At 33.0% G+C, this 27057-nt stretch overlaps 1 protein-coding gene across 1 annotated transcript in view; it reads right to left on the bottom strand.

Annotated features, from left to right (window-relative positions):
* The window catches only part of LOC149412602 (uncharacterized), a 75828-nt gene that overhangs the window by 22655 nt on the left and 26116 nt on the right, over window positions 1–27057 (bottom strand). The window lies entirely within an intron of this gene.

Genomic DNA, 27057 nt, shown 5'->3' with positions numbered 1-27057 from the left:
AAAATTAGTACCATTTTTTTAACAGGACTATGAAATAGACAAACTTATGAACAAATACAGTTATTGTATATACTCGTATATACATATATATTTGGTTTGACTGAGGATTTAACATTCCTACCCATGAATTGGAGTCAACAACTCTACCTATCTCGCCAAATGCCGATCGGTTAGGAGCGTAATTTATTTCGTATATTAACTGCAGTAATGTCATCCGATATCGGAGAAATGTGAGCGGATTGCCACCAATAGTTGATGGAATGCATTGTCATCGACAACGAGTCTATCAGCCGAGTTTCAGCTCAATCAGATGTCGAGAAGTCGAGAGACGACGAGACAGAAATTTTAAATGTATTGACAATGTGACTAAGAAAAATAACTGCATTATAAAATTTGATAGGACAAATTCTGCATTATAAAATCTGAGAATCAAAATAACTTCATTGTGTAATCTGAGAGGCAAAATAACTGCATTATAAAATCTGATAGGAAAAATAACTGCATTGTAAAATTTGAGGGGCAAAATAACTGCAGTCATACATTAGCTCACCAACAAGAGTAACTTTAAGTAACTCTGCATGTTTAGACCACATATTTGTCAAGTCGCACAAGGCGGCCAATATTATCTCTTCAATTCTCGAAACTAATATTACAGATCATTACTCGACCTTTTATGGACACCATTTCAAAAATACACCGAAATTCCGTAACTCTAGAAAAAGTAGACATTGATTATAAAACTCTAAACTCTTTAGTCAGAAAACTGGGAAATGTAATATCAATAGAAAATCCACATTTAGCATTATAGAATTTCTATAATACTCTTAGAGATTATATTCTAAAAAGTGAAAGTAAAATAGTTGTCACTAACAGAAAATATAAAAAAATTAAACCTTGGATTATTGTTGGATTAATTATATCAATTAAACAAAGGGATAAATTGTATAGAGAAATGTTAAAATATCAAATGGATTGCCAAAATAATAATCTTAGAACAATGCCTTATCTGAAAACAAAATATCTAATGTACCGAAACTTACTAAATAGACTAATACGAAACTGCAAAAAGAAATACTATTGTGAACAAATTGAAAATGCTAAAAATAATACTAAAAAAACTTGGAATATTATAAATGAAATTGCCAACAAAAAAATTATGTCTTCAAATATTGTAAATGAGGATAAAATAAATAATGAAATAGTAACTAACAAATGGACCATTGCAGAATGTTTTAATAACTTCTTTACAAATATAGTAGACGAGGTACTTGAATCTTTCGGCATTAATGTTAATGATGATTATATGGAGACACCTCCTCAATTAGATGCTAATAACGATTCAATTAACTCTATAGAATATTTTTCTCCTATTACATTTAATGAATTTGACAAATATATTGATAGCCTAAAACCATCCAACTCTAAGGAAAATGATGGACAATCATGTGATACATTAAAAAAAACAACAACACGTCTTAACTCCATTACAGCATATTTTTAATATATGCCTGAAAGATTGTCATTTTCCAGAACAATTTAAAATCTTCACTTTAATACCTATTCATAAATCTGGGGATACGCATAAATTAGACAATTACAGACCAATATCCCTTGTTTCAAACCTATCAAAAATATTCGAAAAATGCATCAAATTTAAAGTCATTGAACACTTAGAAAAATATAAAATTCTATCGAAAAACCAATACGGCTTTCGTAAAGATCTAAGCACTGAGGATGCCATATATGAATTGACAAAAAAATATTAACACATCTATCGATAAAAAAAGAAATGTCTTGCCATATTCCTAGATTTAAGAAAAGCTTTCGACACCGTTAATCATAATTAACTAATTAAAAAAATAACTCGACTGGGCTTCAAAAAAGACACACTAAAACTACTATCAAACTATCTTAAAGACAGAACACAAAAAACAAAAATTGGGAATAATTATAGTTCAGAAACACAGAGAAAAAACGGAGTTCCGCAGGGAACTGTGCTTGGCCTGATTTTATTCTTAATTTATATAAATGATTTATCTAATTTTGTAATCCCCGGTAAAATTGTTTCTTACGCCGATGACACGGCAATAATAGTGTATGGTAATAATTGGACAGAAACTTTTTCGAAAGCAACTGTATGTATTTCACTTGTTTCAAAATGGTTAAAATACAACAAACTTGTCTTAAACTACAGCGAAACATTTTACTTACCTTTTTATAAAAACATAAAAAACAAACAAAAAGACAACCTTAAAATTAGAATCCATAATACAACTTGCAATTAAGATGTCAATCAAATGTGCTTCCTGTGCAACGAACTCGTTAATGTCAAAAATATAAAATATTTAGGAGTATCAATAGATGTTAATCTTAATTGGAAATCACATATTAATCAAACCACTTCTAAACTAAGATATCTTACCTACATATTTTATAGACTCAGGGAAAGGCTGAAAAATTGAAAATGATCTACTTCTCCCTGGTGCAATCTGCAATCACTTATGGCATAATAGGATGGGGTGGTGCACCTGATACATTTATTAAGCCCCTACAAATAATTCAAAAACACATAATTAAAGTCATATATAACAAAAATAAACATTCTCGACCGACCTATTAAACAAAGAATCTAAATTATTTAACATTCGTAAATTATTTATATTATAAACTATGAAATATTTATTTAAAAACAAAAATAAATGAAAACAGAATGAGCAAAAGAACAAATAATATATTTTACACCACCCAAACAAATACTAAATTAATGCAGACACATAGCAGTTTCATTGGTCTTCGTACATTTAACCTTCTACCACTACAAACTCAAATGATAAATAAAAGAGGTAAAATTATGGCTGAATGACGCAGATATTGAAACGATTTTTCTATAAATTTATTGATCCTTTCTACAAATCACTTGCTGAAACTTTATAAAATAAAATAACTGCATTATAAAATCTGATAGGAAAAATAACTGCATTGTATAATCTGTATTTTTATAATTATCCTATATTGTAACATTTCTCCTTGTATTAACTTCGTGTAGTATGTAATATGTTGTAATTGCATTTAATGCAATTATTTTACTTAGTAAAAAAATAAATAAAATAATTACTATGTACATTTGATTTCGAAAACCCTGTAAATCCCTGGCAACGCCGGGGACTACAGCACTTGTTATATATTATGCATACATTCCATCAATTGAAGTTTCCATATATTTTTAAAAACCGTAAAATAAAAATAAAAGTTTCTAAAATAATTTCCATATGAGACCACGAAATTAATGTTAATAATTTTCACGTTGAAACTGTTAAAATTGGCTATATTAAATATATTATGCAAACTTACTCAAAAACTTACATAATTATTTTTCAGAAATCTTAACGAAGTAGTCGTTGTTAATTATAACAGTTGCACTATGTCTGGTAATTATAACAGTTGCACTATGTCTGGTAATTATAACAGTTGCACTATGTCTGGTAATTATTACAGTTGCACTGTGTCTGGTAATTATTACAGTTGCACTATGTCTGGTAATTATTACAGTTGCACTATGTCTGGTAATTATTACAGTTGCACTGTGTCTGGTAATTATTACAGTTGCACTATGTCTGGTAATTATTACAGTTGCACTATGTCTGGTAATTATTACAGTTGCACTGTGTCTGGTAATTATTACAGTTGCACTATGTCTGGTAATTATTACAGTTGCACTATGTCTGGTAATTATTACAGTTGCACTGTGTCTGGTAATTATTACAGTTGCACTATGTCTGGTAATTATTACAGTTGCACTATGTCTGGTAATTATTACAGTTGCACTGTGTCTGGTAATTATTACAGTTGCACTGTGTCTGGTAATTATTACAGTTGCACTATGTCTGGTAATTATAACAGTTGCACTATGTCTGGTAATTATTACAGTTGCACTGTGTCTGGTAATTATTACAGTTGCACTATGTCTGGTAATTATTACAGTTGCACTATGTCTGGTAATTATTACAGTAGCGCTGTGTCTGGAAATCATATTTCTAGAAATAATGACAAACAATCACTCAGAATATTTGTTTCAAGTGCTCTTTTATCTGTATATTTTCGGAAAATACAAAATCATACACTGTCGAAGAACGTCACCAGTGTTCAGATGGGTATAACCCGTCATTTTGATTGGAAAATCCCCTTATTTTTTAATAAGAAATTCAATCTTCAAATAAATAAAACGCTAGGTGTGTTCGAAATGTAAGTGCTGCTTCTAATAGTATGGGGAGTCCGTAAAAAGCACTATAGATCTGAAAATTATGCTAAATTTAGGCATGGACAACACGTAATCAACATCTAGTAGGCCTGCTATGTAGGTTAGGTTAGAGTTTGTTAAAATAATTATCGTTATGTTGTATGCCTACTGGTTAACATCGATATAAAACGTTGCACATTAACATGAGCTTAGTAAAAAAATGTAGTAAATTTCTGCATTTCATCGCCAAGCTGTATAAACTGGATACTTGTAGAAAAGTCAATAGATGTCGCACATTAAAATAAAAATGGATTTATTTATCCAAGACACCATCTAGGTTGCATTTAGTTCAGGAATAATCTTGGTTGGTAGTTCTTAGTTGAATAATAAGGTTGGTAGTTCTTAGTTGAAGTATGATACAGTTAAATATAACCGAAGGGATTGGCTCGACTTAGCTCAGTGGTAGGGCAAAGCCCCGGCAAGGCCGAGGTACTAGGTTCAATTCCTAGATGCATCGAATCTTATTCTGTTTTAAATTATCGTTTGTGACTCGCTAATATTGTCTTTAATGATTAAGAATAAGACGATGACCACAGCTTTGACTCTGTATCAATTGATAGCTAACACTAACACGTCGAATCATTCGTAGAAATGGATAAGGAAAATATAATGTATTTTTATAGTATACTCTTGTACAATGTTATCAGAATAACAATCCTTTTGATAAAATACTACATACATTATAACTGTTTTCCAGAGAAAAGCGATATGAGAAATTGCTACGGTAAGACCATTGTTCTCAAGTAGGTAGGTACTTGTCTACTGTGCCTACACAATAAAACCGCTAAAATAAATAATTTATAATATTTCTGTCTCAGGTAACACAGCGCTCGTTTGATTGGTCGATGGCTTAAAACGTTCTATTAACATATTTATTGGCGGTATATTATAAATCCCATTACATTTTTGAGGTTATAACGAGCTAATTAACATCAAATGAAACCATTTATAATTTTATTACAATTAACGACTTTACATTAAGTTCTATCGGTCGTATTTCTAATTATAATGATGTGTATTTTATTGTGCTATTAGATAATATTATGGCACAAAAGTTAAGTGACATTTTTATTTACGTGTTTGGTGGGCCACATTTTTGATTGAGTGCTTTTAAAATTTTTTTTGTTTTTTCGATTATAAGAGTTATTATATTTTGGGTGAGTACTTGCCTACATTTTTAGTATTTTAGATTATATCCCTGTAACCTTGTAGCAGTTAACTTTTCAGTTAAATTTGCAGTTAACTTTGCAGTTAATTTTACAGTTAAATTTGCAGTCGGTGTCCTAGTGCTGTGTACTTAACACTAGTGTAGATTTTGTGATACTAAAAAGCTGTGGATTTTAAAGTGTTCGTTCCTTAGTTCCTCCTTTTGACCGTCTGCAAAGTTAAGTGTCATGCTATAACAATATAGTGGGGAGTGGTACTATTGCGGTTATAAAAATCAACGGATATGTGCATTTGACAGCCTACGTGGTCGAGTGGTAAGGTTCAAATCTCGGCGTGCGCAAGTAAATTTTATTCAGTGAATTTGTGTTCTTTCACAATTTATTTATTTAAAATAATATTTAGTAGAGTGTAAGATACTCTCAGTATCGCCCTGGTGTAAAAACAGCATTCCGAATTGAAACGTTGCTTGAAACGGCTTTACCAGACCAGATACTTCCCCACCTTCCTCTTCCCCGTGTCCTTCCCTTCCTCACTACGTTCAGCCTCTTAACATACCCCAATTGAGGATGCTGTAGTCTTACTGGCTCCATACGGTTGGGAGCAGTTGAGACTCTAGTGCGGTATTCACATAAAAAAATACCTACCTATTTCAATTTCTACATACTGATGTATGATATTGAACTGTAAACTGCCGCGCTTGTAACCCTGCTGCTTTTATTTAAAACAGATTTTTTTAAACTATTGTTTTTGAGAAAATTGTCAAATTAATGGCAGTGATGAAATAAGCGCCATAAACCTTTTTTATACACATTGTTTTTGTATTCGACCCACAATAATTTATAATAGTACGGATTGTAGAAGATTCTACCGGGAATTACTAACTAGCCCATGTAAAACGGGAATAAAAAATGCAACAAATTAATGCATAAATTACGAATTAGTTCGATGAGTATGAGTAAATTTATTTGGCTTGCGGTCAATATGTCAATTAATTAAATTAAGACTAGATATACAGATTTAAAATTACATTATTAATAAATGACATTGACCTTCTCTCTTTAGTTCTATTAATATGCATAAATGTTACAGAGGTAAGAAGTGACCATGAAGACGAGTCAAAGGGGTTAAATTTATTATTTATGATGTTTCTGTTCCTATATATATACGTATCAACAAATAGTATATTAAACAAAGTCACATTCCGCGTCTGTCTGTTTGTGCGCTTAGTTCTTCTAAACTACGCAACAGATTTTGATAGGGTTTTCATTAAATGTTAAAACCATGGTTTTCACATGCATATTATATTCGGTTCCATGATAACTCAACACAGTGACAATTCAACACACCTTTAAAAAGTCATTAGAAACGATGAAAAAAAATTTAAACCTAACCTAACCTAACCTACTTAACCCGGTTAATAAAGTTTTTGTTTCATCACTTTCCATGACTTTATATAACTTTTTAAAGATGTGATGAATTATCATTTTGATGATTTATCCGGTCACCATTATATTCATAGAAAGTATAGAAAAGTTTTCGAGAAACGCCGTGCACACGTCAACTAGTATATACTTTAAATTTCGTTGTTCCGGTGGATTATCTTTTGACAGCCTGCATGTATAAATGATAAGTTAACCCCTAAATCAGTCATTCCCAAAGTGGTCTATATCGACCCCCAGGGGGCGATTTCCACCGGCAGGGGGTCCATGTCAATAAAAAAAATGGGGAGCATGACATGTAAATGGGGGTCTACGAGAGCCCTTGAAGCCACATTTTTGGGAATGTCACCTAGTTAAAATCTCGAAATATTCAAATTATCTGGCGAAATATTTGTGGGGAATAAATTATTACGAAATTCCCTGGGTGTCCCCCCCCCTAACGTATTTTAAAATATTGTTTAGGGAATTAGTGGAATTGAAAATATTGTGTGGGGAATTTGTGGATTTGAAAATACTGTGTGGGAATTAGAGGATTCGAAAATATTGATCGAAGTGTGGGCATTAAATATTTTCGCATTAAGTTAGATTCCAGATAAATTAGCTGCTTTTGAACGTATTTCAAAATAAAATACAGTTCTTGAAAGCAGACGAAAGACTCTTTTAGATTTTAATATTAAATTAAAACGTTAAAATTTTTAACGCAAACATAGATAAAAAGTTTTTAAAGTCGCTTACCACTAGTTTTTTGTGTAAATTGTAATTACCACTTTACAGGAAACTAAAAAAATATTTAATTGGACAAAAGGATAAAAACATTTGTCATTGCTTCACTTTTTTATCCACTCATTTTAAAATATTTATAAAAAATTTATATTTTTCGAACGCTAAATGTTGTTTCATAGAATGATTTCAAATGTATCGGAAGGGTTTATGGTAATTTTTTGTAGGCAAACTGAAAGCTTGGTATTGTTCTAACACTGTTTAAGTCATCTCACCATAATTAACTTTTACGAGACCGTGTTAGGCTGGGAGATATATCTCCCAAAAAGACTCTACGTGAGTTTGTTGTTTGTGAAGAATATCTCCCATTGCCCGAGAGGTTAAACAAACAACAGGGGGGCCTACTCTGTATCTTTCGGGTTAACAAATCAGCAAGTTTGTGGTTTAACCTTTCCTTGTCGGTGCCGTTAACTGAGTGAACATCGTCTCTAATTAATAAAATATCTTTATATATCAATTATATATCAATCCGTGGCTTGGGGGGGTGCATATAAATCATCCCTACTCCCACTGGAAACTATTCAAAAAATACTAATAAAAATCATCTTAAAAAAGCCATATTACTACCCAACTATAAATGTTTTTCAAGATTTCCCGGTTCCCCCACTTACAAAAATTTATGACAAAATTGCACTTCTACAAATACATAAAGATTTCTTTAGTAAAAATAATTTACCACAATTGAATATTAGCAAAAGAATAATATCTGTTGGAGGACTAACCGTGCCACTAGCACGAACCACAACAGCACAACATCACTATATATTCAAGGGTGTAAAATTATTTAATAAATTACCCCTTGATATACGATCGGAAGAAAACTACGAAAAATATAAAAAAAAATTAAATTAAAATACTCTTGTACCACCTCATAACTTTACTTATTGTTTAGAAATATGTTTTTGCCTTTTAAATTCTTTGAATCATTTATTAACTAACCTATATTTTTATTACTTTTATTGTTATTTTTTGTGTTATTTTTTGTTTTATTACTAATATTTTTTGTTTAATTTAAACAAATGTAAAAATATTTTTGTTGTCCTCTCCTAAACACAAGCAGCTGCTTTATTAGGAGAGTGATTGATATATTGGTGTTTATATTGTTAAAAAAAATGTAACCTTGTTTATATGTTTCAATAAATAAAAAAAAAAATAAAAAAAAAATCTCTCTTAATATACTAAACACAGAGTTAAAATTTTAGGTATTCCTCCGCAATATATTTATGTATTGCATTAAATAATTACAATACAGAAATATTTAGCGAGTGTATAGCACCGGAGGACGAAGGAATTTTTGAATACCGCAAGGGAAGGGTTAATACGGGTTTGTGACGTGCTAAACCGAGAGCAGGAAAGTTTCGAAAGTTACAGAGTAGGCTCCCAGGGGGTTAATAAAACAGTTTTGCATAGTCAATAAATCTTTAAAATTTTTAGTAAATATCTTTTAAACTAACCTGAACTTTCTATCTAAAAGCTGATATCCCAAAACGTGATATATTATATATTCAAGCAACATACATGTGCAATATTTACATGCATAATAAATGTTCCGAAAATAGGTGGGGAGTTTCCGAAATCGTTAGAAAAAAAACTTCAAATTACCGATACGCACTTGGCGTGTTTACTTTATTTGAATATTATATCTATGATTAGCATGCATTTTCAAGTCTTTACCGCATCCGCCATACAGGTAAACACCTAAATAAATTAACTAGAAAAATTCTAATAATAATCTATCTCTACATTCAAGTAAATTTTATTTAATTACCTTGTGAAATTACACATTTATTTAAAAAATAGATAAAGTTGACTAGATGGCAGCACTTCTGTTTGTAGCTGTACGTGGAGCGAGTGCGTACGGCAGACGTTAGCGTAATAATATCATAGATACCTACTGGCAGTATTGTTCTGGTGAAAGACCACCATTTAGTTACTAGATTTGTACAGCCAAGAACTCCACAACCTTCTCTAACACTCCAGGCATTCTCACGATATACCCAGATCGGGGATGCCATAGTCCCGCTGGCTCCGTGTATTTGGGACTGCGGTGTTCACACTAAGAAAAGACGACACGGCATAAAAGCCCAACAGTTTTCTCATAAGTCATGAGTCAATTAGAATAATTCTACTGTTCTCTATGTCACCTCAAGAATGTGAATGATTATAAATAAATATTACTGTGAACATGGTTGTTAATATAATTAAAAGAAGATCTCTATCAGTAATGTAATGATACAACCATAGCTGGCACCTGTATTTATGTGTTGTATACATTATTTATTTAATTAGTACTAATAAATATAGTACCGTAAAATGGGGTGGCTTACCCTACCAGTATCCCATCCCCATACGCTAGTGTAACTCTTTTTCTTTTATATTCACTAAAAAAACAAGATACATCAGAGAAAACCTCTTATTAGTTTAATACTTATACTATTATAATATTATGCATTATAAAATAACTAAATTAATTTTTCGAAGAATATTTCTTCTGAAAGCTTATCACTTTGTGATGGCATTATTTATTTTATTAAAACACAAATAACTTTGTTTACATCACTTTATTATATACAACCTCTAATTCTGATAAACTCCGCCCACTCTTACATATTCCCCCTCCTTTCGCTTCTTTCCAATTGTAATCTATATTTAATTTTTGATAAGCAATAATTATTAGCCTGAAACACTCATCCACATTGAAAAATCTCCTGATAAAAATACATGTCCCGTTGGCGTCATGTATCTTTTATCAGGAGATTTTTCAATGTGGATGAGTGTTTCAGGCTAATAATTATTGCTTATAAAAATAATTGTTACCCTTTGTGCTATGCATAAAAAATCTTGTCTTAAACATTAGTTTACCAAAAAATAATAATTTAATTTTTGACTTCAGTGTATACTTACTCCTGATGAGGTGAACTTTGTTCACAAAACATGTAGAGGATGTATATTATAAAGTGATGTAAACAAAGTTATTTGTGTTTTAATAAAATAAAATAACTGTTGGTTTTCCAAAATAAAATAAAATTCTAAAAAAATATATTGCAAAAAAATTAGAGTTCAAATATTCAACTACATTTATCGACAGACACTGATACACTTTACAATATAAAATACACTATTGGTATAATCGTTGAGGAATTTATATAATCTATTTCATTTTTTTAATAGAATTTAAATTCTACCATCAATATGTTTGAATATAACTAGAAACCAACTAATTTGACACTATTTTCGAAGTGTCATTTATTTATTGCATCTCACTATAAATAAATCACGTTTTTTCTCATATAAATCGACCTCACTAGGAATAAGCCTGTATCGAGGTTAACAATATACATTCGAGTGAAGTAAACATAGAGTAATCACAAACATAAAGTAATACTATATACAAACACAAAATATTTCAAAAAGAAAGAAAAAAAATATGTATTTGATGAGTTACCAGATGGGTAATTTGACAGTATATTGTAACAATATCTGAACCATAACTACTTATTAATCCATTATCCCCGAGAAGAAACAAGTAAACAATAAAGACAGTTAGGGTGACATTCAGTTTTTAGAAAATGTGACTTATATAAGATCTATTATTTAAGAAAGGACAAGATGAAAAAATATTAGGACAATCGTCAATGTCAAATGTCAATAAAAACATCTTAATTAAGTTTTACAATTTATCTAAGAAATTGGTGATTGGATCCACATTGCCCGTTTTTTTTTTTTTAAGAATCGAGTAATTTACGAGTGTGTGCATTATGCAGATGTCTTGATCTCCGATTTAAAAATTACCCCATATTACGGTAATCGATTATACACGTAGTTAGTGTAAATAAACCATAATGTTCAGATGCTATTGTTTTAGGAAAGGCCGACTACTGTCAAAGATCGTGTGCAAGGATTATTATCTATTGTTATTTAATTCATTTTAATTTCTCGAGATAACGACGTTAATATAGGCGCATGTTGAAAAGACTCGAATGAAGATTTTCAAGAAAAATAAGATTGACCTAAAAAGTACAAGGGACATAATTTCCATCGGGGCCTGTCGTCGTTGTGGTTGCGGGTCTTGGAGAGACCCGTGTTGTACGAGGGAGCCGAACTGCTGAACTCGAGTTGTTTTGTGACAAATGTGAACCGAGTGTAAATATTGAGCGCGCGTTTGGCGTGTTTCCTATGCACCGGCGCCGAAGGGATCAATGAATCTAGTTCCACGGAGCATCTTCAATTGAAATACCGGTAGAACAAGGACAGCGTTCCCACCTGACGACTGTGATGTAAAGATTGATCTTAATTTAATCTCCCTCATTGTAAGACAAATTCCAAACAAAACTCATTTATCTACAGATCCACACACTTTTTTAACTTAAATTATAACCATATTGACATATTTAACTCGACTTTACGCGACATAAAACAAAAACTCAATAATCAACAAAACTCAAACTAGTTCAATTCCTATATATTCCCGTCCTTTGCCTCTTAATCCTTATCCTATATTTCCCCCTCCTCCCCCCCACCCTCCTTTATTTTAATATTTTTAATATTTCCTAACTAAACAAGAAATTAATTTAAGAGAACATCTCTATGCCATTGTACACCATTGTAACACCATTAACTATTCATCAGTGGAAAGTTCATAATTGGCATAATTAATAATATTATTATTGTATCATTATATAATTACAGATTTGCTGTCAACTTTTCCAAATAAATAAATAAATAAATAAATTGCAATATGTTTCTTAGGCCCTCCACGCGATCTGAGATAGGGGAACTAGCAAACGGACAGCCGGTTTATGCACATAGTTAACGGGTTTTTCAAGTATTTTAGTGCTCTAAACCAGAGCTGGCTGCCAAACTTAAGGCGAAGCTTAATGCTTAATCACTATATTTTGATTAAGCTTTATAACATTATTACAACAATACTCTTTTGACAGTACAAACATATTTTGATCTACTCCTGTCAAAATTAAACATTTAAACTAATTACAGTGAATTATTACACATAAATATTATCGAATATTAACAAGCAGCACTTATTTACTAACATAGCAGTATTTAGCATTGGAAGAACTTGTGTACTGTGTCAACAAAAGCAAAAATAAATCATCGACTCCCAACAGTGATAAGCAGTGAACAGTGATTTTTTAAACGTTTCACAATGGATGTGCAAAATTTCATCTCCAAAGCAGAAATAGCTGTCAATGCCTTAAATAAAGTACTTTTTGATCCGGCCAACAAATTTAACAAGGATCAAATCTCTAAAATTTCCCCAATTGCATGTGAAATTTTAAGTGCCATAAGTACCATGTCTTCAGCTGTAGCATCCAAAACTGCTAATTTAGAAGGTGAACTGCGCATACAAGGATATTAGAGCAAATCCAAGCAAAACAACTTTAATATTTGCGAGGCAATTTCGGAAATGAATGAACAACAAGTGCGATTCAAAAATATTATTATTTGCAATGTGCCCGAAAGCATTAAAGCGACAGAAGCTGGCAGGATCTCGGATGACCAGGCAGCTGTCACCAGTATAATCGGTGTAATCGACAATTCAGCAAATGAAAATATTTCAAAATTTTACAGGGTTGGAAAATTATTAAATGACAAGCCTAGACCAATAAAAATAGAACTACGAAATTCAACATAATCCAGAAATATTCTAAGTAAACGAAGTCTTCTCAAAAACAATGTCAGAATTTACCCCGACTCAACACCGGCGCAACAAAAATTTCTGAGGGATCTGAGGGTTCAGCTGGAAAAAAAGGAAAGAAAATGGTGAAGATGTCACCATAAAATACATTAACTCCACCCCCCGAATCGTGCCGAATCGACCAAAAAACTAGGAAGTTACAAAAATATTCAAGAAATCCCACCTAACCGAACCAGAACCATAAAAATCTATTATCAAAACATCCGCGGACTGCGATCAAAACTCGATGACCTACAAGCAGCTCTACCTTCTCATCATCATGACATCATTATACTTACGGAAACCTGGCTAAACTCGGAAATCAAATCGACTGAACTCGGTCTTACTAACTACAAAGTATTTCGTTGCGACAGAAACGTCAGATCAAGTTCCAAGTCAAGAGGTGGAGGAGTTTTAATTGCAATAAAACAGAAGTTGTCAGCAAGAAAATTAACCACGAAACACAATAACATCGAACATATTTTTGTGCAAATAACGACTCCTCTCGAGAAAATTATATTTGGAACGGCCTATCTACCACCACTTTCTGACCCTCAGTCATATAGAAACCACTGTCAAGACATCGAAACAATTTCATCAAAATATCCTCACTCGAAAATTGTTATTCTTGGGGATTATAACTTACCAAACTTAATATGGAAAGCAAATATCTGTGGTCTCATCATAAACGAAAGTGAAAACGATCGTGCACGTGAAATTTTGGACATGGTAAACTTTCTAAACTTTCATCAACATAATTTTATATATAACAGTAACAATCGCTTATTAGACTTAGCTTTATCAAACTATCCTAAAATGTCTGTTGAACTCTCAAATGATCCACTTCTACCTATAGATAATCATCATCCTCCCCTATACATTAAATTAAATATGACATGTGATAATGAAAGGAAACCTTCACAAAGCGTCCTAAACTTTAAACGAGCCGACTTCGACTCAATTAACTCCCATTTCTCAAATACAGACTGGTCTTTTTTATCCAATGAAAGCGTTGATGAATCGTTAGATAAACTTTATTTATATTTTTCTAATACTATTGAATCCTATGTACCTTTTTACACACCAAGAAGCTATACCTACCCGGTTTGGTTTTCATCAGAGCTTACAGCCTCTCTTCAGCAAAAAAAGAGTCAACACAAAAAATTCAAACAAAGTAAATCCATAAATGATTATATAATCTTTAGCGAAACTAGGAAAAAATGTAAAGATCTTTCCAAACAATGTTACAAAATGTACATAACCTCTGTCGAGGACACTGTCTTTAAATCCAAAAACCTTTGGAAATTTCTTAAAAAAATGAACAATGAAAACACAGACTACCCGCCAATAATGCATATGAATGGAATCAGTGCAAACAATACACAGGATATTGTAAACCTTTTTTCGGACTTCTTCAAAAATGTATATGATGAAGACACTCCAGATGATAAAATACCCGAATACAAATTTAATATGACCACAAACTTAACAAACTGCCAAATCACACAAAAGTGTTGCGAACAAAAATTACTTTCCTTAGACACTGACAAATCCGCTGGCCCAGACAACATTACACCAATATTCCTCAAAACATGCTCTAATACATTATCTAAACCACTTACATTACTATTTAACCGTCTCTTGTCCCTTGGACATTTTCCAGACCGCTGGAAATCTAGCTTCATTACACCGATCTACAAAAAAGGAGACGATACTGACATAGCTAATTATCGCCCCATTTGTATACAGTCAGTACTGCCAAAGCTTTTTGAATCATTGGTCCTTGATGAAATCTATCCCAAATTAATAAAATTAATTAATCAAAAACAGCACGGTTTTATCAAAGGAAGATCCACCGCAACTAACTTAACGGTATTTCAAAACTTCATGATACAATCATTTGCAGAAAATAAACAAGTCGACTGTATATATACAGACTTCTCGAAGGCATTCGACAAAGTATCCCATAAACTACTAATCCAAAAACTATTTGCTCTAGGAATAAGGGATAACATGCTAAAATGGTTTAGTAGCTATTTGTCAAATCGTAAACTGTTCGTTAAAATAAAATCTTGGATGTCGAAAGCTTTCCGGGCTACCAGTGGCCTACCGCAAGGTAGTCACCTTGGCCCGGTTTTGTTCCTCATTTTCATCAATGATATAACCAATTACTTCAACGATGTCGAGGTATTGCTCTTTGCAGATGACGTCAAACTATACAAGAAAATAACTGATATAAATCATTGCCATATACTACAGTCAAATATTAGTAAGTTTAGAGATTGGTGCGTTCAAAATAATTTATTTTTAAATGTAGTAAAGTGCAAAACCTTGACTTTCTTCAGAAACAAAAATCCTGTTTTATTCGAATATTCCATCAATAACATAGCTTTAGAAAGAGTCACGGAAATGAGAGATCTTGGAATTATTTTGGACAAAAACTAAGTTTCACCAATCATATCCATCAAATTGTGAACAAAGGTATGAAAACACTAGGCTTCGTATTAAGAACAACTAAAAACTTTAATTCTTTACAAGCCATAAACTATTATACGTATCTCTAGTAAGAAGTCTAATTGAATATAACTCAGTAGTTTGGTCTCCATCTTATAAAATTCACATTAACAACATTGAGCGAATACAAAAAAAATTTCTACGTTTTATAAATTTTAAATTAAATATCCCTGTCGAAGACTTAAAATGCAATTTCTTATTAAATACTCTAAAAATACATACATTAGAAGATAGACGTAAAATAAACGATTTAACGTTCTTATTCAAAATACTTAACTCTAAATTCGACTGTTGTGAACTCCTGCAACTTATAAACATACATACACCCACAGTAACAACACGACAAAATACAATATTCTACAGCAGCACACATAAGCGTAACTACATTGCCCACTCTCCGATACAACGACTTCACAACATGGGAAATCATTACTTGGGTGATGTTGACATATTCAATACCAACTTGGCAAGTTTTGTGGATCATTTAAAACATTTATTTCAACAATACTCCTAAACACATCATGTAAACCAACAAATAGCTGTAATTTTCTGTTTTTGTTTCTTGTGTTTGTATGACTTGTTGCATAGCTTTTATCAAATGTAATTTTATTCTTATTTTTTATGTTTGAAAGTATTTGTCAAATTAAAATTATACTACCAACCATGTAAAAGCCCTCTGGGCGTTATGTAAAAAATAAAAAAAATAAATAAAAATACAAATAAAAAAAAATAACGAATTGGTGTACATTATGAATACCAAAAAATATGCTTTAGATAAATTGAAGGTTTTCCTATCTTTTCTCTTGAGTAGAATACAAATAAAATAAATAAATAACTCAATAAAAATATAAATGTAAACTACTAAAAAAAATTATTCAATAGAAATGTATGAACGCATAAAGGAAACAACTTTTTAAAAAACACTATTATAGCTAAGATTATCTGTGACAGTATCACTTGATTAACTTTATTGCTTTCTTATAAAATTATTTACAAAATAAATAAAAATCAGTTTTGTGTTTGAAATCGAACATTTCTGGACCCCGTTTATCAAGCGATTTTAATGCCTATTACCTACAATATAAGGTATACCATGAATATGCACATTTTTGCCTTGTGGCTTCCTCTATCTGCACTATCTGCGGGTCCTGAGCAGTACGCCCAGCTTCCGAGAGGTTAACTTGACTCTGGCTTTGATGAGCCCGTCCCTAATGTTGGAGTTACTCCAACCATGTCATAAAAGATACCAAATCGCAATATGGTTGCGTTCGTACATAAGTAAATGTTACAAAAATAGTCCGCGTAAGGGTGGGTATTTATAGAAAGGATAGACCGACATGCATTGTGAAATGACAAGAGCCTTTTAAAGTACCTCCCGCTATCAAATGACATACATAATTATTATCACTTGAAACGCCGATAATCATAATTAATATTGAGGTAGATTATAATAAATTGCTGTGTGATTAGGATATTGCTGATATGCCGATTTCGACCATATTAAACTCGGCGACCGCTAAGTGGAGTTATAATTTACCCTTAGCGGAAGACTTGCCGAATAAAAAATAATTTGTATTATTTACATTGATTCATTGCGTCAATTCATTGGTCCATGGCAATATTAACTAGCCTCATTATCTCTAATCAAAATACCCGAAATCACGATCCATGGCGGCTAATTTTTTTATAATAAAGTATCTACGTAGAGCAGGTTCAGGACGTCAGTAACTAAACATAATCTATTCTGTAGAGTTATTTATATGACGTACGCAGAACCATTAATAAGTGCTTATGATTTTGATCTTTTGAAATAATTCGCCAGGGAGGCCACAATACGTGCTAGCCACTGAAGACAAACTGAAAAAGAAGTGTGCGGTGGGAGTATTCGTGTCCGTTTCCCCGAAGATTTTTTAATTTATCCTTACTTCTGGAGGAGTAGATGAAACATTTTGCTAAGCATAATATACGAGTGCGTGAGCCGAACTGCCGAGATGAAGCTCAACTTATGGCAGAAGAACGAAGTAACCGGCGCGAAACGCCTTGCAGTTACTTCATTCCGTAATTCGTAGCTCGGTTCGCGTTTCAGTTCGCAAATGTATACGTACATTTTTAAAACTGTCGTCAACACGACCATTAAATCAACGAATGGGGAATTTTTACAAACTATGAAAACCGTTATAAATGTGCGGAAGATTTAAAGTTATTTTTGTCAACTATTATTGATTTGTAAACTATATAAAACTACGAATTCCGAAATGATTTTAATTGGCACATCGACATTATGACGTCGAAAACGCTACTATCACAAATGGCACATTTTAAATCGTTTTAGAAAATTAATTCCTTAACGCAAAAATGAAATAAAAATCCCTTCATTGTTGTATTTTTTTCAAGCGGTAAGGTTCTCGACTAGCAAGCTGGAGGTCGCGGGTTCAAATCCTGACGTGATTAATTTGTATTGTTTCACAAATCACTGATTTTAAATAATACATAGTATAATTTCGGCACGTTCTAGAGTGGAAAATACGCTCAGTATCGCCCTGGTGTTACACCACCATTCGAAATTGAAACGTTGCTTGAAATGGCTTTCGCAGTGTTTGGAGACCAGATCTGAATAGCCAGGTACTTAACCACCTTCCTCTACCCAATTTTCCTTCCCTTCCCCAATACCTTCAGCCTCAGAACATATCCCAATTAGGGATGTCATAGTCTCACTGTCTCCAGACGGTTGGGAACAGTTGGGACTCTTGTGCGGTTTTACATTAAAATATATAAAAATAAAAATAAAAAATAGCCCCCGTTAAACGTCGATTCTCGGTGTTTTTTTTAATCCTTTTCTACTTATCCCACAAATTAATGGCGCCGATGGTGGATTTGATGGTCATTAAAATAGTGACGGGAATTTGTAACAACCCTACCTAAATAGCGAATTTCTTTCCTGGATAGAAAATAATTTATTTGTCCTGCCTGAGGTCTGGTCGAATCGGTATAGAATTATAGAGAAAACTTCTAGAGGATTATCTATTCAGTAGCGCTTCCTATGTTGCGCATCGCGGAGTTATTTGGCTAATGATTGTTGGAGCAATAATTACCTTATTGAGTGCTTTCGGAAGCTGTACGATGATCAATATGATCAATGACCGGTCGTAGTAATTCACACGGTGATGATTCATTCATCTATCTAACCAGGAAATGTCATCTGCGTGTCTGCAGTACCTACATATATCTATAAATGTGTCCATGTCAGCATAATTCGTCGATCAATTTATTTTTTCCATCGTGTATGCGTTCATCGCGTTATTTTAAAAATAATTATTTTTATGTCAATACCGCACAAGAGTTCCAACTGTCCAAAACCAGTGAAGATGTTTGCATCCTCAATTGCACGGAGGAAAATGAGTATGGCTGATTTATTAAAAATCTCTTATTGGTAATCCAGTTAAAAACTGATTGCAGCCGCTGCTTTAGTATTGGTTAATTCGTTATAATATCGAAACACGTGTTCATGTACCTGCGTTTATCTTAATCCGGTTAAAACGGGACTGCAGGCCTCTGCCTGGTAAACATTTAGTAAATTCATAATAATATCGGCACACGTGTTTATATAATATGAATTACAAATCAAGAATAAAAATCTTGCTGAAATAGATTAATGAAAAAACATTAAGAACGACATGGAAAACAAATAAAACAGAAATTAATAACTTTAGTCCGCCGCAGCACAGGTCACCCTATTGAGGAGGACTAAGAAATACAATTAATATACATAAATTCACTATCATTACAATGTTTGAATAGTCGCTAAAGTTTTCTTCGTGTTGGGTATATTGTGAAAATCGTACGAATGATCCTTTAAGGTTTTATTTGTCTTTTTTCTCTAAATACATAAATATATGTCATTTAATTTCATAATCACCACATTAACGTGTTATGTTAACATTATGTATGTTTTAAAAAAAAAACTTAATTCGAACAGAAATGTATATCTACTATTTCACAAAATTATGTGAAATAGTACATTAATAAAAAATATATTTTAATTATTTTAATATAGATAGATAATGTAGATCATATGGGTTACATTAATACATACATATTTTGCAAAATATAATATTTAGGTTCATAATTGGTCATGTATACCTTATCAGAAAAGAGGAGCTCTTGTGCCTGATAAGGGAGCCACGATTCTTACTTAGATTCAATGTTATAATATTATAATCAAGAATAAAAATCTTGCTGAAATAGATTAATGAAAAAATAACTTTAAAAAAAAAATAACAGTATAATAAAGTCTGTGAAATGAAGTGCATTTAAGTCCGGTTTCCAGAAAAAACACAGATAAATAATCTTGTTGTTATAATAAGTTATGTCTATTTTTATTGAAGGTAAAGTTATGTTTGTTTTTTTCGGAAGATTTTTTCAATTTATATTTGTGTTTCAGGCTAACAATTATTGTTTATACTAAATAAGTTAATATATAAAAATACACCCTGCGTATGTTTGCGCTCGCAAAACTCGAAAAGTAGTAGACCGATATCACTGAAAATTCGAATGTTAGAAGACGGGAACGCCCGAGGAATATCTCTGCACGTGAATGAGTTACGGAGTTGAATGAAAGTCGATGTAATGTAGTTTTTGAACAGTAACATTTTGGTAAACAGTAGTGAATGGCGGAAGAAGTCGGAGACGCCCGAGAAAGACATAAATGGTAATACATAAATGAGCAAGGTTTTTAAATTATTGTTTGCCAAGAGCTCGTCAATCTACCAAATACAAACTACAAGTCCCATTACTGATAAGGAGTGAAATTTCATAACAATAAACAAATACTCCAAACTTGCTCAAAGCGAATTGATAAACATTTTAATTACCGTCTTAGATTAGGGCGGACTAAGCATAACTTTTTGCAAATATCGCTTTTATATAAATTATTTTGGTGGTTAAATTAGCAACCCGTCAGAATAAGTAATATGTTAAATTAGCGACCCGCTAGAATAAGAAATACGTAAATATTTTAAAATTTAATGAAACTGAAAGTATTTTTGTATAAAATAAAAATAAAAATTTTGATGAAATTTAAAAATATTTAATATCTTAATAAATTAATTAACAAAAACATAAAACATTAAATGTGATATACTTTAACTTACGAATCTACGAACACAATAAATAGATCATCTCTATGTAAAACAAATTTCAATTTAAACCCCGAATAGTTTCGAAGCAATCGTATCTTCATAATCGTAAAATCATCAATAAAAAATAAAACAAATAAATTTTTTCATCTCATGAACTCTCTGAACTTGGGTTGACAATTATTTATAGAACCTTCATAATGTTCTTCAGTATTTCGCTTTCAAATTCAATTTCCTAAATACAGCATCACAGTGCATTATATTGTTTATTGTGGTATTTTAAGTAGGTACATAGTTATCTATGTCCTAATACAATCCTTATATACATATAAATATACATATAATTATGGTAACACATTTAAAATGAATCAATCACATATTTTCTTAATTTAATTTTAAATGTTTTTAATTAACCCCAAACAGGAGGCATTTTGTCATATGTTATTTTTTGGGATGCTGTGTGGAGGATATTTTTTAAGGAAAGGAATGAGGGGATGTTCTGAGTAGGATTGTAGGAATCAGTGAGTCCAGGAGTGACGGACATATCGATCTGGCACGCCACGCAGCTGGTGGGCAGTTGCATTCTGAATACACCTCACACGATGAACCCGGGCACCCCTGCTTAATCATCAAACGTAGCGAACCACTTGGGGTGACCTATGGCAGAGGTGCTGGTTATTTGATAATGGTTCCCGGGGTCGCTGTTACACAAACTTTCAAACAAACCTTTTTTTATTTTTTGAAACAATCAAAAATCCAAAATTACCCAACGGACGCCGTCACAAAATTGAAATACATGACTAAATTAGTCAAAACTAACATACAGTTAGGACGGGATGTTTCATAGAATTTGAACAATTCATCAAATGTCAAAGTTGCTTTTTAAGTTCGGTGAAGGTTCAGTTTTATGAAGCCCCTGGCCAATAATGATATAATAATAGAACTTGAATAGAACCTTCACCTTCATTGAATGTTTGCCAGAAGCCAACTCGCAAATGATTTTTTCAATCATTTCTTTGCTCAGCATGTACGAGTACACTGTACATTGTACATACCACCTTGAAGGTCTTATGTTTAATTTACTGCAATCTGCTATCCCTATAAACCGTTAATTTTTATTGTATTTGCAACACAATTTTTTATTTGCTGATTGTGTTGTATAAAATTCGTCACAGATTTGTTTTGTATCAACAATATGTACGATTTGTAAAATAAGCGCACGGAAAATCTGAATAAACGGAGTCAAAGACAGCACGGCAGATCGCAAAGCCTTTGACATACCACGCCATAAGTTTTCGTGGCTTGGCCTTCATTATTTCAGCGTATCGCTCGCATACATTCGCATCGGTAGTGTATGGCGAGAGATACGCTGAAATAGACCAAGCCATGTGTCGCCTACCTAATCATAAGGCACTAAGGTCCTTTTTTTAAAGTGAATACCGAACAAGAGTCCCAACTGCTCCCAACCGTCTGGAGATAGTGAGAATATGGCATTTAAAAAAATAAGTAAATCAAATTTAATAATGTTATTATTAAGTTCTGCCAGTATTTTTAGTTTTTATATTAGGTCAGCTGTTTCGGCGGTCGAGGCCATTTTCAAACTGTGGTGAGGCCACGTTGGGACGGCTTATCTGTATTATTCTATTTCAATTAACATTTTTGTGATATCTAAAAAGATTTATTACCGGTTAAACCGTTTTATTAAAAAAGGTGTGAAGATTCCAGTCTGCGGGGTATTTTGAAATCTGTTTACCCCATATGAAATGGTAATGTTTCCTTAATTGTTTAATAATGACGTGGCTGCTTTTTTAAAAGTGTTATATTGTTTAGGTCTTGTGAACAAACTGAGAAGGTAGTTTTCCTTACTTTATTAAATAAAGTTTTATTAGGATCATTCGTTCGTTTACTGATTTCTAATTGTTCGAGTAAATTAAATCTAAGACCCATTCTTTCTATATCTATCTTCCTATCAATGGAAAGAAAGGGTCTTAGATTAAATTTACTTGAACAATCAGAAATCATTAAATAAGACCTCTCAACTTGGCCTAACCACAGTTTGAAAATGCCTTGAACGCCGAAACAGTTGCCACAAAAATAAAAAAAATAAAAATATTTGTAGAAGTTAATAATAATATGACTTCTACGAATTAAACACAAAAAAATGAATAGATTATGGCATCCCAATTGGGGAATGTTGTGAGGCTTCAGGTAGTCGGGAAGAGAAGAAGATGGAGAAGAGGAAGGTGGGAAAGTACCTGGCTATCCAGATCTGGTCACCAAAGACGGCTAAAGCCATTTCAAGGAACATTTTAATTCTGAATGGTGGTCTTCCACGGTGTCGTGACACGTGGCAATCCATTAAAACAACATATATACTATATTATGTTGTTTTTAATGGATTGATTGTGCTGATTTGTATGTCCATGGAAATAACACAAATTAAACGCTTTACGTGCTCCCGCCGGGATTTGATTGGCGACCTCTAGATTGCTAGTCGAGAGCTTCACTCCTCGGCCACGGAGGCTGTCGAATAAACGTGTTTTAAATTTTATACAATAGTTAGTTGTACAGCCTTTAATGGTCCAAACATGTTTATTAGTAAGGAGGCTAATATTTTTTTATTTTTTGGTGAAACACAATGAAAATAATTTTTGACATATTTCACCATTCCCTTTGTAATTAAAATCAAGGAATATAATAAGTTAATTAAAAATACTTAATAAATAGCTTTCTAAGTTTTAATCTCGATGGTGATACATAGGTGGTAATAATAAACGGATTATTTCTATAGCGCCGTTTTATACAAATCTACAGTTTTATACAAATCTACAGTTTTATACAAATATACAGTTTTATACAAATCTACAATTTTATACAAATCTACAGATTTATACAAATCTACAGTTTTATATAAATCTACTGTTTTATACAAATCTACAGTTTTATACAAATCTACAGTTTTATACAAATCTACAGTTTTATACAAATCTACAGTTTTATCCCTGTCTTCATGAGATTTCGAATAACCACCCCTATCCCTCTGTTCCACCCTTTGCAGAACTTTGATAAGAATGTTCACACTTAAAAAGAAGACTTGAAAATTAGTATTTATAGAAATTGTTTATTTAATTTAATTATATCTAAAAAAATGTGTAAAGTCCGGGTAACGCCGGGACTTCATCTGGTAACTAATTGTTTCCTAGTGCTTTCTCACAAACGAAGTATTGAAGTCCGTAATTTAGTGGTATTTAAGTTGGTGTAATTCTGTCATTGAAGAAGATGATAATACTACCAAATCCAAACGAAAGATGAAACAGAACAAGACACAGAAAAAAATGTAACGGTTTCAACTGAAAATCGAACCCAGCATCTCTGTCTTACCGGATCAACGTCTTTAACCACTCGACCATTGGGATCTAATCATTATACGTCAATTTTTTCGATTTTATATTTCAAATTCATAATTAATATTAAACTCGACTAATTTTTCCTATATTTTAGCTGCTATCTTTTTGAATGAGTTCCAAAGAATTTGTTTGTTATTTAGATAGCGTCTTGGATAAAAATATCCTTTTTTTTATTTATATGGGACACCTATTGAATTTTTATAAAAGTCTAAAAGAAAATTAGTGGAATATTTTTGTAAATCTCTTCATGTGTACTTTTGTCCATGCGTAATTTCGTCCGTACGTAATTCTGGAAGTGTCATATTGATACGTGAAATTCACGCCCGTGTAATTTTTTTCATTTAACAATAAAAAATCTAATAGAAGGTTTTCGAACAATATTACCATATCGACAAAACGAAATGTTAAGAAAGCCTTTTTTCCGAATAAAATGAAAATACCCAATCCTATAAATATTCAATTCAACAGAATAGAGGGTCTGCTGTTTTTTTTCTAAGTAAATAAGAATACTAGCCAGCTGTACAAATGATGAGGAACAATTAAAAATCTGATTCACGAATGATGTCAAATTTAGTAAGAAAATTGAGTGCGCTGGCGAAAAGTCTTAACAAAATGCGTGTTAATATGAAGGGAACTAATTATTTATGCATTCAGCGACATTTTACAGATTGCCGTTTGGATCCTGGACCGGTGCAGGCAATTCTGCGACACTTTACAGATTGCTGTTAGGATCCTGGACCGGTGCAGGCAATTCTGCGACATTTTACAGATTGCCGTTTGGATCCTGGACTGGTGCAGGCAATTCTGCGACACTTTACAGATTGCTGTTAGGATCCTGGACCGGTGCAGGCAATTCTGCGACACTTTACAGATTGCTGTTAGGATCCTGGACCGGTGCAGGCAATTCAGAGACATTTTACAGATTGCTGTTTGGATCCTGGACCGGTGCAGGCAATTCTGCGACATTTTACAGATTGCCGTTTTGATCCTTGACCGGTGCAGGCAATTCTGCGACACTTTACAGATTGCTGTTTGGATCCTGGACCGGTGCAGGCAATTCTGCGACATTTTACAGATTGCTGTTTGGATCCTGGACCGGTGCAGGCAATTCTGCGACATTTTACAGATTGCCGTTTTGATCCTTGACCGGTGCAGGCAATTCTGCGACACTTTACAGATTGCTGTTAGGATCCTGGACCGGTGCAGGCAATTCTGCGACACTTTACAGATTGCTGTTAAGATCCTGGACCGGTGCAGGCAATTCAGAGACATTTTACAGATTGCTGTTTTGATCCTGGACCGGTTCAGGCAATTTACCGACACTTTACAGATTGCTGTTAGGATCCTGGACCGGTGCAGGCAATTTACCGACATTTTACAGATTGCGGTTTGGATCCTGGACCGGTTCAGGCAATTTACCGACACTTTACAGATTGCTGTTAGGATCCTGGACCGGTGCAGGCAATTTACCGACATTTTACAGATTGCGGTTTGGATCCTGGACCGGTGCAGGAAATTCAGCGATACTTTACAGGTTGCTGTTTGAATCCTGGACCATTGCAGGCAATTCAGCGACACTTTACAGATTTCTGTTTGGATCCTGGATCGGAGCAATGCACTATTTGCCCACCTTACTGATTCCCAAAAATTACCAAAGCCGGCCCCCAAAACCTAAAATCGCATGAACATTCCCAAGCACACCATACAAACAAAGCACAGCTGTACTAATTTGAGGGGTACGGAGTCACTTAAATTGAAACAACGTGTCATTTACCTATTTTCCCATTGAAACAATGTGTCAATTGCCCATTTTCATATACAAGATTGATATTTGTCACATGAGAACGGGTCGCTTCTACGGCTCGTTCTGGAGTTCAACAGCTTGGCAGAGGAAGGATTTGCCAACCTCCGTGTTTCCTCCCTCCCACAATTTTAGTATCTTCAAGACCCATGTTCACAACTCCCCCTCCTCCCCCACACAGCATCCCCAAAGATGACATAGGCCCTGAGGGAAATTATTTTCCTCAGGGCCTCCTATGTGGAGTTAGTGCAAAAAATCCCATATGAACAAAATGTCATTTACCCATTTTTGTGGAATACCAAATATCTGCTCTGAAAACATGAAACCGCCTAAACATTCTCAAACACACCACTGAAAGCACAGCTGTGCTGATTTGTGCAGTAATCACTGAAATTGTAATGATATGTAATTTACCCATTTTCCTATAAAAAACAATATGGCGTTTACCCAATTCTTCCGATTTCCAAACCTGGACCTCAAAACCTGAAACCACCTGATCATTCCCAAAAACACCACTGTGACATCTAATTTGTGACGTAATCATTGAAATTGCAACAATATGTCGTTTATTTACCCATCGATATATGTGTAATTTACCCATTTTCCCATATAAACAATATGTCATTTTTATTGATTCCCAAACCCGGCCCTGAAAACTTGAAACACACCATCGAAAGCTAATTTGTGACGTATTCAATGAAATTGAAACAATTTTTCATTTACACATTGAAACAATGTGTCATTTTTCCATATGAACAATATGTAATTTTTGCTGATTCCCAAACCCGGCCCTGAAAACATGAAACGGCCTGAACATTCCCG

Source organism: Hesperophylax consimilis, chromosome 22, assembly GCF_061612785.1.
Source record: "Hesperophylax consimilis isolate HC1 chromosome 22, BYU_Hcon_1.0, whole genome shotgun sequence".
NCBI classification, from domain to species: domain Eukaryota; kingdom Metazoa; phylum Arthropoda; class Insecta; order Trichoptera; family Limnephilidae; genus Hesperophylax; species Hesperophylax consimilis.
Note: the sequence above shows the minus strand (reverse complement) of the source record. Positions and strands in the feature narration are given on the sequence as shown.